Below are 16,447 nucleotides of genomic sequence, written 5' to 3'. Positions count from 1 at the left end.
CAATGGCTCTGCAACATGTGCACACAAAAAACTCTGCTACATCTTTGCTTAAACACACACAGCTCTGCTACATTAAACCTCCCTCCCCTAACGCACGCCATTAGCCCTCAACCACTTATATTTACTGGCAAAGAGAAAGGAATCCAGCTTCAAACGAAACCCACGTGGATATAAAACGTACAAATTTATTTAGAAAAACTTCATAAAAAGTCAGATCAACATGTAGAAAACCGCACAACAGGTTTGTTTGGAGGGTAGTGAGGAGACCATCCGGCACTACCAAGCTGTAACCTGTCACATGACCCGATGATGTGGGGCAAGGTCCTTGTACCTTGCAGTTAGGACGCTAGGGGAGGCACTGCTCTCCAGGATCAGCTGAAATGCTGTGTATGGCAGTGCTGCACCCTCCTGACCTTTGGACTATATAAAACTTGCTAAAAAGTACATCTTTATAGTTAAAAAAAAATATATATATATATATATATATATATATATATATATATATTGTATAACATAAATATATTATATATACCCACAGCATTATAGAATTATTTTTCCGAAATATGTTGAATATTTATATTCAGAGATGCCGAATGGTGGAAATATCCCACTGCAGCAGCGGTGTGCCAGTCATATCCATTTCTGTGAGGTCGGTGTAATCTTATACTGTATAAGATATATCTAGTCTTAAATATGTTGTTTATCCTTCACTACCGTTCACAAGCACTTCTAAAAATGGCTGGAAATGAATCCATTTTTCACTCACTGCCATCAAGAAGAGAATGTTATTAAGTGGCTACAATTTTTGTAATTATTTGCACTTTCTGTTTACAAAGAACAAAGTGTTTATAGAAAATCTTATTCCGGTTCATTCAGTTCCACAAAAAGGCTGCTTACTTTCACAAAAAAAGCAGTACCAAAACCCTCAATGAAAAAAAAGTGTCTAATTTTTCAGTTTTTCCACTTTATTCTACACACATTCACACTTGGTCTGTTCTGGTGCAGAGATGGCAGAATCTGCTGATAATCAAAATATATTTTGATTCCCCTCCTGGACATGCGACGATAAATAATTTGGCTGCTTTCCAGTTTCCCATCCTTTTCTTTCTGAAAGTTACGCTACTACTACAGGAGTGTAGAAGCTTTATCACCTACGCACCTTTCACGACCAAGAGCTGCGCCTCCATAGCAATGAGATCTGTATCTGAAGATCCAGCCGAGACTCTGATGTCTGTGGTGACCTTACAGATAAAAGTAGCAGCAGCTGCCACTACAAGAGGTTGGATCTGACTTTCAGGTGAATATCTTGTTCACAGCATTAAATGGATTTTTTTCACTAACGTGGTGTGTAGGAATGTGAAAAATTGATTTATATTGCAGGATTGTAGCTGGAGCTCTTACACACTATTGCAGTACAGTGCTCCAAGTCCAGCTACAGTCCTAGAATTTAAATGCAAGTCTGGTGATAACTGTTGACAGGTTCCCTTTTAGTGCATCTGTTGCTTCCCCATTGGTCCTTTCTTGTGCAGAGCAGCTCCCTGTAAGTCACAGACATGTAACACTCAGACTCCTACAGTGAAAACTTCTGTAGCGTTCATATAAAACCGCAGGTGTGCATAGGTACAGTGTCTAACAGAACTTTGTATGTCCTATTAAATAACATCTATCCTGTATTGTTATGGAGTCATTGCATTATATATATCAGTGCGTTCTAGAAGGTGTAAAGTACCTGATCACGCTATGCCAGGATTTCTGATCCCTAACTCACACCTACCTGTGCAATGCATCACTGATATGGAATGTACATGGGATATCCACTGGTACCAGCCAAGTAATGGAAGTGACAAGCTCTGACAAATATAGCCCTGGGACATCCTGGAACAACTTCACTGTATTCATTAAGCAGATTTCTAATGACAGGAAGGTCTGAGTGTAGATTCTTTGTTATTTCCCATTGTGAGCATGCCAGTACATGTAGCTTTACAAAATTCTCCTGCCACTGATGCACACTGTATACAGGAGCGGCCCTTCTACATTACATATACAGGCGGTCCCCTACTTAAGAACACCTGACTTACATACGACCCCTAGTTACAAACGGACCTCTGGATGTTGGTAATTTACTGTACTTTAGTCCTAGGCTACAATAATCAGCTGTAACCATTATCACAGGTGTCTGTAATGAAGCTTTATTGTTAATCCTGGTTTTTATAACAATCCAACATTTTTAAAATGTAATTGTCACAGAGACCAAAAAAATTTGTCGCGGGGCGTTACAATGATAAAGTATACAGTTCCGACTTACATACAAATTCAACTTAAGAACAAACCTACAGAACCTATCTTGTATGTAACCCGGGGACTGACTGTAGTGGTAAAGGCATTTTCTACATATTGGTGGAGGGGGGGGGGGGTATCACTCCTATTGCTTCCTTTTTCTTTTATTGTGCAACTTTTTGCAGTTTGTGAATTTTTAGGTGCAGAATCGAGCAGCGTACCAAAGTTACCTGCCTCAAGGATGTAATGCAGTGGCCGAATTTATCTTTGTAGCCCAGATGTTTGTTCAACTTGTGTGACTTTGGGGCTCTGAAATTGTCCTATTCTTGTGCCTAATAAGTCGCAAAACAGAGCATGCTAGACCCAGACTTACTTTTGGGAGCTACTATTTGGGACTAAAAAGTCGCACATCACAAAAAGTTACAAAAGTGAGACTAAACGGGCAACTCATCACATGTATCACAAAGTGGAAAAACTTAAGATACATTGCAATCATTAAGTAGGACAACTTCAGGAAACTTGAGAAAGTGGCAGCCAAAAAACTATGATACATGAGCCCCAATCAATTTCACCGAATGTTTTACAGTGTTGCATCTGCCAAAACATGGTGTGGAGGTGACGTATTCACTGTTTTAATCTTGCAAAGTGCAAGAATTTCACTGCATCTACGCTGGAAAAACAGATTAGGGTTTTTCTAATGGAAAAATTGAAAAGAAAATTCAAGTGCAGTGGAAAAAAAGGCAGTTTGCCAATTTCCACTTTTGCAACCCGAACGACACTTCCCCTTTATTCTTTAGGTCAAATCAACCAAGAAAATGCCTTATTTATTTAATTATGTTATGTTTTAATAGTCTTTAAATATTCGCTGTATCCTCATATTTTGACAGCCATAACCTTTTTTTTATACTTTTGTGTGGGAAGCTGTTAAGGTGTAATTTCCTGGCACCCATGTGCTTTTTGATTCCTTTTCATTCATATTTGTATAGGTGGCAAAATTGTAAGATTCTTTGCAGTGCTGGGATATGAGTGGTTGAAATCTCACTCGCTTTGTTGCTACTATAAAGCACTGAAGATTTTTTTACCTGCAGTTGTACAGTTAAAAAATCTATATCCTGGCTTTGAGGCAGGATGAACAGACTATGTGGTGATGATTAGATGTGTGTAGTATTTACACAAACAGGGAGTAGGTCATAAAGTGGGTGTTACCTGCCCTAGGGGGACCGGCTTCTCTTTTTCAGGATTTGGAGCCAACCCCAGATTGAACTACTTAAATTGCTTAAGCTGGAGTGGCCGTGTACGTCACTACCCTACACGTGTCAGCTGCAGTCTCTGCACATTTTGCTATGAACCATCAAAAAGTAGGTCCCTGAGTGGAAATTCCACTGGCTGGAGAAGTCAATAGAAGTGGTCTGGATATTGCTTCAGCAGAATGAAGCAATTTACTAAGATGACAGGATGCAGGAAGTTGTCATTCATCCGTACGAAAAAACGTTATTGCAGGATATATCTTTTACCTGCTGAGATCATGCATACTGCAGATAAGAGGATTAAACAGAAAGTTAAGGTCTCTAGAAAGAAAAAAAAAAGTAAAAATTGCTAAACTACAAAAAAATGGGAATTTAAAATTCCACAAACAAAATGTAATTTAGGACCCATTCACGCGAACGTATGGGAGCGTATATACAGAGCAAATTTATGGGCGCATATATGTCCCGCATAGTTGTCTATGGCACCTCGGCTCCGTATAGTTATATGTATCCCAAAATTATGTGTAGATCATAGAGTTTAACCATGCAAAAAAAATGTAGGCGAATTGAAGGGATTTAGGTCCCAGCTCTGTTAAAAATAAAAACTTTCTTTATTGTAACATATTATAAAAAAGCGACATGAATATCCATGTTAAGCAGCTAACGCTTTTCGGGTAAAAGAAAAATCCACATGGCCCTTAGTCATAGCTGCATAGTTATATGTATCCCAAAATTCTGCATAGATCATAGAGTTTCACAATGCAAAAAAAAACATAATGAAGCTACAAAGATAAAAATGATGGCTTGAAGAATACATATAATAGAGGGTGGTGTGAAGGGGGAGCCACCATCATACTTAGCACCAAAGTACCACAAATGTGCCCCAATTTGCTAAAAATAATTGAATGAATGTAGTGATGAGACACTGGTGAAATAATATCCTTTACACCTAATTGACTTAAATAGAATATGAATGAATAATAACGTCAGTCTGTCCTGTGCGTATTGACATTTTAAAGTCCTAACACTGAACAGAACTAGTGGAATCGCTAAATGTGCAATATCAGTGATTTGTTTTTTTTGCGTACTGAAAAATCAAGGATTTGTAGGCAAACAAATATCATCGTGGCATTTAACTTCTCAGATGCCGCGGTCAGTTGTAACCATGTCATTTGAGAGGTGAATGAAAGAAAAATTTACTCTCCGGTGACTAAACAAGAGAAATGTTTTGGACTACATTGCTGCGCAACTTTTTCTTTTAAAAGGTCTTTCCCATCTCAGTCGTTCACTACTGAAAGGAGAATAGCCCTGTCTCCACCAGGACGAGGTGGTTGGAGTTATGACAACAGTAGAACGCGGCTATTCTAAGCTGTTTCCGAACCTCTGATGCGAAATTTCTATCAAGCTCTACCATTGTTGCTATAGCTGACTTCACACTGAACATTATAAAGGGGAGGGAATACGTTTAATAAGACATCTCTCCTTAGTGTACAATTAGTATGAACTGAAAAAGCAAATACGGTAAATATTATTTGATAAAAATGGCAGTTTATAGAGTTCTAGCTAGAGATGAGCGAGCACTAAAATGCTCGGGTACTCGTTATTCGAGACGAACTTTTCCCGATGCTCGAGTGCTCGTCTCGAATAACGAACCCCATTGAAGTCAATGGGAGACTCGAGCATTTTTCAAGGGGACCAAGGCTCTGCACAGGGAAGCTTGGCCAAACACCTGGGAACCTCAGAAAAGGATGGAAACACCACGGAAATGGACAGGAAACAGCAGGGGCAGCATGCATGGATGCCTCTGAGGCTGCTTAATCGCACCATTATGCCAAAATTATGGGCAACAGCATGGCCATGACAGAGTGACAGAATGAAGCTAGATAGCATCTAAAACATGCAATAATTGACCCTGACACTATAGGGGACGGCATGCAGAGGCAGCGGCAGCAGGCTAGAGAGTGGCATGGCGACATACCCTAAATGGACTCAGGCTTCAAACCAATGGGTGGCAGAGAGGAACCAAAGGAGGTGAGCAAGAAGCGCTCAAATAATATCGGTACATGATAAAAGTTTGCCAGTATATTTTGTGGATTACACAGCAGGGTGGCGACAAAGTTAACATGGAAGCCATGAAAACAACCCAAAATTCTGCCTGACACAGCTCGTTTGATAAGGGGACCATGTATGGAGGCAGTGAACTAGTAGTAGATTAAAGGTTCTGCAGTTAAAACTATGTTAGTTGGATCTTGGCATGGAGTTGGCGCTCCGCTGCCAGGCGAGCTTTCGCCAATCCAAGCCCCTGTCTCTAGGCTACTCCCCAAACAGCACTTCTAAGAACCTTTTGTATAAGATCAAGTGTAGTAGCGTTCTTATAAGTTTAGGATATGGCGGGTGAGGGGAATGTAAACAGATGCGCAAGAAGCGCTGAAATAATATTGGTAAATGATAAAAGTTTATTAGTATATTTTGTGGATAACACAGCTGGGTGGCGACAAAGTTAACAACTTTGATGTGGAATCCATGAAAACAACCCAAATTTCTGCCTGACACACCTCGTTTGATAAAGGGACGATGTATGGAGGCAGCTATATGGACGACTTTTGGAGGTAGCAATGGAGACAACGTGTGGAGGCTGCTATGGAGACAATTTAATTTGGATAGTGCCTGTATGTGGCAGTCCCAAAAATTTTTCAAACCAGAGGAGCAGGTAGGTGGCCCTCCAGAAAAATAGAATAGATTGAGTGCCTGTATGTGGCAGTCCCAAAAAGTTTTCAAACCAGAGGAGCAGGTAGGTGGCCCTCCAGAAAAATTGAATAGATTGAGTGCCTGTATGTGGCAGTCCCAAAAAGTTTTCAAACCAGAGGAGCAGGTAGGTGGCCCTCCAGAAAAATTGAATAGATTGAGTGCCTGTATGTGGCAGTCCCAAAAAGTTTTCAAACCAGAGGAGCAGGTAGGTGGCCCTCCAGAAAAATTGAATAGATTGAGTGCCTGTATGTGGCAGTCCAAAAAGTTTTCAAACCAGAGGAGCAGGTAGGTGGCCCTCCAGAAAAATTGAATAGATTGAGTGCCTGTATGTGGCAGTCCCAAAAAGTTTTCAAACCAGAGGAGCAGGTAGGTGGCCCTCCAGAAAAATAGAATAGATTGAGTGCCTGTATGTGGCAGTCCCAAAAAGTTTTCAAACCAGAGGAGCAGGTAGGTGGCCCTCCAGAAAAATGGAATCGATTGAGTGCCTGTATGTGGCAGTCCCAAAAAGTTTTCAAACCAGAGGAGCAGGTAGGTGGCCCTCCAGAAAAATAGAATAGATTGAGTGCCTGTATGTGGCACTCCCAAAAATTGTTTAAAACAGAGGAACGGGTCGGTGGCCCTCCAGAAAAATTGAATAGATTGAGTGCCTGTATGTGGCACTCCCAAAAATTGTTTAAAACAGAGGACCGGGTCGGTGGCCCTCCAGAAAAATTAAATGCATAAAGTACTATAGCAAGAGCCAGTGGGCCCTGTCAAAAAATAGCCAGTTTCCTCTGCTTTACTGTACAAAGAGGAGGAGAAGGAGGAAAATGAGGAGGAGGAGGAGTGGATCAATTATTCAGGTTGAGCTTCCTTCACCTAGTGGAGATTGGAAATTATGAGAAATCCAGGCTTTATTCATCTTAATAAGCGTCAGCCTGTCAGCGCTGTCAGTCGACAGGCGTGTACGCTTATCGGTGATGATGCCACCAGCTGCACTGAAAACCCGCTCGGACAAGACGCTAGCGGCAGGGCAGGCAAGAACCTCCAAGGCGTACAGCGCCAGTTCGTGCCACATGTCCAGCTTTGAAACCCAGTAGTTGTAGGGAGCTGTGTGATCATTTAGGACGATGGTATGGTCAGCTACGTACTCCCTCACCATCTTTCTGTAAAGATCAGCCCTACTCTGCCGAGACTGGGGACAGGTGACAGTGTCTTGCTGGGGTGACATAAAGCTGGCAAAAGCCTTGTAAAGCGTACCCTTGCCAGTGCTGGACAAGCTGCCTGCTCGCCTACTCTCCCTCGCTACTTGTCCCGCAGAACTACGCACTCTGCCGCTAGCGCTGTCAGAAGGGAAATACTGTTTCAGCTTGTGCACCAGGGCCTGCTGGTATTCATGCATTCTCACACTCCTTTCCTCTGCAGGGATGAGAGTGGAAAGATTTTGCTTGTACCGTGGGTCCAGGAGAGTGAACACCCAGTAATCGGTGCTGGAATAAATTCTTTGAACGCGAGGGTCACGGGATAGGCAGCCTAGCATGAAATCTGCCATATGCGCCAGAGTACCAACGCGTAAGAATTCACTCCCCTCACTGGCCTGACTGTCCATTTCCTCCTCCTCCAACTCCTCCAACTCCTCTTCTTCTGCCCATACACGCTGAACAGTAAAGGACTCAACAATGGTCCCCTCTTGTGTCTCGCCAACATTCTCCTCCTCTTCCTCCTCATCCTCCTCCACCTCCACCTCCTCCGATATGCGCTGAGAAACAGACCTAAGGGTGCTTTGGCTATCAACAAGGGAATCTTCTTCCCCCGTCTCTTGTGACGAGCGCAAAGCTTCCGACTTCATGCTGATCAGAGAGTTTTTCAACAGGCCAAGCAGCGGGATGGTGAGGCTGATGATGGCGGCATCGCCACTGACCATCTGTGTTGACTCCTCAAAGTTACTCAGCACCTGACAGATATCAGACATCCACGTCCACTCCTCATTGTAGACTTGAGGAAGCTGACTGACCTGACTACCAGTTCTGGTGGAAGTTGACATCTGGCAGTCTACAATGGCTCGGCGCTGCTGGTAAACTCTGGATAACATGGTCAGTGTTGAATTCCACCTCGTGGGCACGTCGCACAACAGTCGGTGAGCGGGCAGTTGGAGGCGGCGCTGCGCTGCCCTGAGAGTGGCAGCATCTGTGCTGGACTTCCTGAAATGTGCACAGATGCGGCGCACCTTCGTGAGCAAATCTGACAGATTGGGGTATGTCTTGAGGAAACGCTGAACTATCAGATTTAACACATGGGCCAGGCATGGCACATGTGTCAGTCTGCCGAGTTGCAGAGCCGCCACCAGGTTACGGCCGTTGTCACACACAACCATGCCTGGCTTCAGGTTCAGCGGTGCCAGCCACAGATCAGTCTGCGCCGTGATGCCCTGTAATAGCTCTTGGGCGGTGTGCCTTTTATCGCCTAGGCTCAGCAGTTTGAGCACCGCCTGCTGTCGCTTAGCAACGGCACTGCTGCTGTGCCTAGAGCTACCGACTGATGGCGCCGTGCCCACGGATGGTAGTTCGGAGGAGGAGGTGGAGGAGGGGTGGGAGGAGGAGGAGGCATAGTAGGCCTGAAACACCTGGACCGAGGTAGGCCCCGCAATCCTCGGCGTCGGCAGTATATGACCAGCCCCAGGGTCAGACTCGGTCCCAGCCTCCACCAAGTTAACCCAATGTGCCGTCAGCGATATATAGTGGCCCTGCCCGGCAGCACTCGTCCACGTGTCCGTGGTCAGGTGGACCTTGTCAGAAACGGCGTTGGTCAGGGCACGGGTGATGTTGTCTGACACGTGCTGGTGCAGGGCTGGGACGGCACATCGGGAAAAGTAGTGGCGGCTGGGGACCGAATACCGAGGGGCGGCCGCCGCCATGAGGTTGCGAAAGGCCTCGGTCTCTACTAGCCTATAGGGCAGCATCTCCAGGCTAAGCAATCTGGAGATGTGCACATTAAGGGCTTGGGCGTGCGGGTGGGTTGCACTATATTTGCGTTTCCGCTCCAGCGTCTGGGGTATGGAGAGCTGAACGCTGGTGGATGCTGTGGAGGATCGTGGAGGCGACGATGGGGTTTTTGTGGCAGGGTCCTGGGCAGGGGGCTGACTATCAGCTGACACAGGGGAAGGAGCAGTGGTGTGCACGGCCGGAGGTGAACGGGCTTGTTGCCACTGAGTGGGGTGTTTAGCATTCATATGCCTGCGCATACTGGTGGTAGTTAAGCTAGTAGTGGTGGAACCCCTGCTGAGCCTGGTTTGGCAAATGTTGCACACCACAGTCCGTCGGTCATCCGGTGTTTCCTTAAAGAACCTCCAGACTTCTGAAGATCTAGCCCTCGCCGCAAGAGCCCTCGCCACGGGAGCTTCACTAGTTGACACATTTGGCGCTGATGCACCAGCTCTGGCCCTGCCTCTCCGTCTGGCCCCACCACTGCCTCTTCCAACCTGTTCTGGTCGAGGACTCTCCTCCGTCTCAGAAGCACTGTGTTCACCCGGCCTCTCAACCCAGCTTGGGTCTGTCACCTCATCATCCTCCGATCCCTCAGTCTGCTCCCCCCTCGGACTTCCTGCCCTGACAACAACTTCCCCACTGTCTGACAACCGTGTCTCCTCATCGTCGGACACCTCTTTACACACTTCCACTACGTCAAGAAGGTCATCATCACCCACAGACTGTGACTGGTGGAAAACCTGGGCATCGAAAAATTGCTCAGCAGCAACCGGACAAGTGGTTTGTGACTGTGGGAAGGGTCCAGAAAACAGTTCCTCAGAGTATGCCGGTTCAAATGCCAAATTTTCCTGGGAGGGGGCAGACTGGGGGGGAGGAGGCTGAGGTGCAGGAGCTGGAGGAGTGGCGATTTCGGTGACATGGGTGGACTGCGTGGAAGACTGACTGGTGGACAAATTGCTCGAAGCATTGTCAGCAATCCACGACATCACCTGTTCGCACTGTTCTGGCCTCAACAGTGCTCTACCACGAGTCCCAGTAACTTCAGACATGAACCTAGGGAGTGTAGCTCTGCGGCGTTCCCCTGCTCCCTCATAAGCAGGTGGTGTCTCACCCCGGCCAGGACCACGGCCTCTGACCCCTGCAGTAGTTGGACGCCCACGTCCCCGCCCTCGTCCTCTACCCCTAGCCCTCGGGTTAAACATTTTTAAAATGAGAGTTATAGCTTTAATTTTTCTTTAACTTTTTTTTGTGTTTTTTTTTTTTTTTTGTGTTTTTGAGTTTTTAAAACCAAACAATGCTATCCTATTGCTATGGCTATTTTCTAGCCAAGTATGAAAGCACACTACTATGCCAGATGAGATGACACCGAGTTATTAAACAAAATAAACGTAAAATAAAAAAGGACAAATGGCAGACTGTGCCTAATTGAAATCCAACCCCTACTAAATTTTCCCACTTCGGTCTTTGCAATGGATATGTGCGTCACTAAGCGCAAAACACAGCAGTCGCAAGTCTCACTACAAATTGCTCACAATTGGCTAGTAGATGCACTGCAGCAAGTACAGCCACCAGCAGATCAACCAGAAATCAAATATATAACGCTACTGTAGGCGTAAGCCGTTTGGATTCTCCTATGGCTATTTTCTAGCCAAGTATGAAAGCACACTACTATGCCAGATGAGATGACACTGAGTTATTAAACAAAATAAACGTAAAATAAAAAAGGACAAATGGCAGACTGTGCCTAATTGAAATCCAACCCCTACTAAATTTTCCCACTTCGGTCTTTGCAATGGATATGTGCGTCACTAAGCGCAAAACACAGCGGTCGCAAGTCTCACTACAAATTGCTCACAATTGGCTAGTAGATGCACTGCAGCAAGTACAGCCACCAGCAGATCAACCAGAAATCAAATATATAACGCTACTGTAGGCGTAAGCCGTTTGGATTCTCCTATGGCTATTTTCTAGCCAAGTATGAAAGCACACTACTATGCCAGATGAGATGACGCTGAGTTATTAAACAAAATAAACGTAAAATAAAAAAGGACAAATGGCAGACTGTGCCTAATTGAAATCCAACCCCTACTAAATTTTCCCACTTCGGTCTTTGCAATGGATATGTGCGTCACTAAGCGCAAAACACAGCGGTCGCAAGTCTCACTACAAATTGCTCACAATTGGCTAGTAGATGCACTGCAGCAAGTACAGCCACCAGCAGATCAACCAGAAATCAAATATATAACGCTACTGTAGGCGTAAGCCGTTTGGATTCTCCTATGGCTATTTTCTAGCCAAGTATGAAAGCACACTACTATGCCAGATGAGATGACACTGAGTTATTAAACAAAATAAACGTAAAATAAAAAAGGAAAAATGGCAGACTGTGCCTAATTGAAATCCAACCCCTACTAAATTTTCCCACTTTGGTGTTTGAGGTGGATATGTGTGCCACTAAGAGCTAAACACAACGGTAGCAAGTCCCCCTGCTAATTCCTCACAAAATGGTACTAGATGCAAATAAAAAAAAAAAAAAGTAGAACGTTATTGTAGCCCTAAGAAGGGCTGTTGGGTTCTTGGAGAATCACTCCTGCCTAACAGTAAGCTAATAGAACACCCTAACGCTTTCCCTGACCAGCAGCAGCTCTCTCCCTAGCGGCATCCAGACACAGAATGATCCGAGCAGCGCGGGCAGCGGCTAGTCTATCCCAGGGTCACCTGATCTGGCCAGCCAACCACTGCTATCGACGTGTAAGGGTACCACGTCATGCTGGGTGGAGTGCAGAGTCTCCTGGCTTGTGATTGGCTCTGTTTCTGGCCGCCAAAAAGCAAAACGGCGGGAGCTGCCATTTTCTCGAGCGGGCGAAGTATTCGTCCGAGCAACGAGCAGTTTCGAGTACGCTAATGCTCGAACGAGCATCAAGCTCGGACGAGCATGTTCGCTCATCTCTAGTTCTAGCTATAGTCGGGCAGTTTCTAGGTAAATTGTTGTACAGGACAATTCTCAAAAAATTTGAGAACATATATACAGGAACGTATATATACAATGCATCACGATTTTTAGCATAAACAACCCCCCACTAATTAAAAATATTAGAAACATGCGTTTATGTGTGAATGGTTATTGTATGCAGAACTATGCCTCTAAGTTAGCTTATACATTTCTCACCCCCAAATGTATTCTAACATGTACAGTATCCCCCTTTAATTAAAATGTACAGTGTCTTTCAAATTATAATATTGTTATAATAGCGATATATACAGGCAGTCCCCTACTTAAGGACACCTGACTTACAGACGACCCATAGTTAAAGACGGACCACTCGGCCCACTGTGACCTCTGGTGAAGTCTCTGGATGTTACTATAGTCCCAGACTGCAATGATCAGCTGTAAGGTGTCTGTAATGAAGCTTTATTGATAATCCTTGTTTCCATTGCAGTAAAAAATTTTGAAACTCCAGTTGTCACTGTGGAAATTCCAGTTGTCACTGCGGAAACTTAAGAACAAACCTATGAAACCTATCTCAAATAGGGGACTGCCTGTACATATATACTTCTCCAGAACAAAGCTTAGTATATAAATATAGCACTAATATGGAGTACATTAAAACAGTACTAGAACCTAACTTTTTGACAGAAACACCAGGACCAATTCCCAGTCCCTGTATACATACATGCAGTGACTTAAATGATTTTACATATGTACAGAACCCTCTAATTTACATGTATACAGTAACCCCATAATGAATGAGTACATGCAGTCCCCTTCATCCCATGCCCCCTATATTATATACCAGTGGTGGTGAACCGTTTAGAGACCAAGTGCCCTGCAGCTGTACAAACTGTAGCCCAGTCCCACTTATTTATTGCAAAGTGCCAACACAGCAATTCTAGCATTAATTTATTAAAATCTTCTTGCTCCGTGCTCCAAAGCTTTCAACGGCCCCGAGGACACCAATATTGTTGACCGAAGGAGGGAAAATTTAGATTACCATTGGAGCTTCCCTAAACATGAAAAATTGTGGGGCCAAGAGCAGGGGCTTCAATGGCACCAATGATAATCTGAAAACACAATTGCGGGATATTATTGGTTTACGTTTCGCTGAAGAATTGGAAATAATTTTGTCTGCCTGACTGGAAACGTTTAAAACTTAAATAAACTTTAATAGTAATTTGTTAAAATTGTAAGTAGTTATCTAAAACATTCAGGCATTGGTCCGTGAATGATTGTTACCAAAAATGTTCCATAGACAGGGCAGTGCAATATTGTGTTTGAACACTGACCCGGCTGACGAGCCTATAGAAATTCGTGGTCTATGGGCACAGTATTGTCTGTCACTAGACCAAAAAGATAGATACTAATAAGCTCAGCTGATTTGTCATATAAGTCACACCTAACGCGTTTCTGCATCTATGGTAATGTAACTAGATGCGTCCTCAGAGGTGCTTAAATTTAATTCATAAGTGTGACATTGTGTCATATCACACCGGCAGCATTTCCCCCCACGGCATTGTTACCGGCCGTAGCTCAGGCAACAAATGACAGGGTATTTAAACAGTTAGTTCCACCCATCATTCGTATCATATCCGGGGCGGGGCTATGTTATTAGGCTCCTTGATTGGTTTAGCGGTATAGACGTCACGCTGTAATACCGCCCATATGCAGGAGCAATGTCATTCGACAATAGAACGAGATTGCTGTCAAAGTCCTGCATAAGGATGTCACGCCCTCACAGGGCGGGGCTCCAGCATCATGCGCGATCGCCCTGGGAGGATACGTCACGGGGTCACGTGATGTGTCACTAGTCACATGATCCCCGAATGTAAACAATCGTTTATGTGGAGATCGAACATCGCAGGATTACGGGTAAGGCAGAAATGAACGGAGCATTTAGAGATCACGTTAACATTGAGTAATAGGTGATTGCAGGATAGCGCATCAGACAAAAGTGATGAATATAACTGACTAGTAGTTGATGAAGCTAAATAAAACTACATTTCAACTAAATAAAACAAGCATATGGGACAAAATCATTGAGACCTCGTGGTTTAACGGTGTCCAGAGAGAAAATCCATCGTGATTCTCTCTGGCATACCACTTGGTCATAGTCGCCACCTCGTATCAGTGGGTCGATCGCTTCGATGCCTTGGAAGCTGATCACCTCCGGATGTCCTTGGTGGGATTCCCACACATGTCGGGCAATGGGGGTGTCATGCTCATTGATTATGTCCCTAATATGTTCCCCAATTCTGGTCCTTAGCTCCCGGATGGTTTTACCGACATATTGTATGGAGCAGCAACACGTCAGTAAGTACACTACTCCTGCAGTCCTACAGGAGATGAATTTCTTTATAGGATAGACCTTGTTGGTATTGGAACTCCGGAAGCTCTCACCTTCCTGGATGTATTTGCAATTTTGGCATTTTCTACATCTGAAGGTGCCTTTTGGTGGTTTCGGGAGCCAGGTTGTTCTTTGGGCCGGGATCAGATGACTATGAACCAAATTATCACCCAAGTTCCTGCCCCTGCGGTAAGTAATCGAAGGGACTTCTCCTACCATTTTGCCTATGTCAGGGTCGCGTTGTAGTATACCCCAAAATGTCTCAAGGGTCTGACGGACCATGGTGTGCCCGGCATCATAGCAGCCTATTATTCGCATCTTGGAGTCATTTTCCTCCTTGGGCTTGGGGTGTAAAAGGGTATTTCTGTTGGAACATAGTGCATGTTGATATGCTTGTTTCAGAACTCTGTTCGGGTATCCCCGTTGGCGGAACCTATGATGTAGTTCTGCTGAAGAGGTCATGAAATCAGGAAGGAGCGAATTGTTCCTTCTGGCTCTTAGGAACTGTCCTTTGGGTATCCCTTTTAGCAGAGGTTTGGGATGGTGACTTTGCCAGCGTAGCAAGTTGTTTGTTGCAGTTGGCTTTCTGTACATGTGAGTAGTTATCATACCCGTGCTGGATTTCTTGATGTTGAGATCAAGAAAGACGATCTGATCTTCGTGGAACTCAGAGGTGAAATAGAGCCCTATTTCATTGATGTTAAGACAGGAGACAAACTGTCTATATTCCTCAGCCGTACCTCTCCACAAGATCAGTATATCATCTATGAAACGTAACCATAAGGCTATGTTTGATACCCAGCTTTCCATTTCCTCACTGAACACTACCTCCTTCTCCCACCAGCCCAGGAAGAGATTTGCGTAGGTGGGAGCACAGGGGCTCCCCATCGCAACTCCCCTGAGCTGGTGGTAGAATCTGCCGTTGAAAACAAACGTATTGTGTTCCAGGACAAATTTAAGGAGGTCCAGTGTGAATACGTTGTGTTTGTCACACTGGATATCCCTTGTGTTGAGAAAGGACTTAACAGCTCGGTATCCTGCTGTATGCGGGATCGAGCTATATAAGGCCTCAACATCCAAACTGGCTAGGTGGATATCTGCATCCACCTGCAGGCCATCGAGTTGTCTAAGAACATCCATAGTGTCCTTTACATAGGATGGTAGTGTGGTCACAAAGGGGCGCAGTATGTAGTCCACATACATGCTGATGTTCTGAGTGACACTGTTGATGCCACTAACTATGGGTCGGCCTTTTAGGGGACTAGTGCCCTTGTGTATCTTCGGGATACTATAAAAAGTTGCCGTTGTAGGATGTTGAGGGAGCAAGAATTGATATTCAGCTCTGCTGATCAATTTGTCTCGCAACGCCGAGCTGAGCATCCGCTCCAGTTGTTGTAAAAGGGTTGTTTTAGGATTAGTGGGCACTACTTGATAACAATCTTTATCACAAAAAATTCTTTTACACATGTTTACATACTGCTCTCTGCTCAGAATCACCAAATTACCGCCTTTATCTGAAGGCTTGATTATTATAGACTGGTCCTTCTCTAGTGTCTTGAGAGCCCACTATTCATATCTTGATAGATTATGACAGACATTTAACTCAGTACTTTGCTTTTGTAGATGGTCCGTGACTACCCTTAAAAAGGTATCAATTAGAGTATTATCGTTTTGGGGCGGAAATTTTTTGGATTTAGGTCTGAGTTTTTCATGCAGCATGACAAACGTCAATGTCAGGAATTTGGCCTTGAACCCACAGACCTTGACTGTCTGAGGACTCTTGACAGCCTGCAGGAGGAAGGAGATAGGATACCAGGTGAAGGTCCCTTTACGGACTTCAGACCTAAATCCAAAAAATTTCCGCCCCAAA

This window comes from Engystomops pustulosus, chromosome 6 (genome assembly GCF_040894005.1).
Source record: "Engystomops pustulosus chromosome 6, aEngPut4.maternal, whole genome shotgun sequence".
Classification (NCBI taxonomy): Eukaryota; Metazoa; Chordata; class Amphibia; order Anura; family Leptodactylidae; genus Engystomops; species Engystomops pustulosus.
This window is presented reverse-complemented; position numbering follows the sequence as displayed.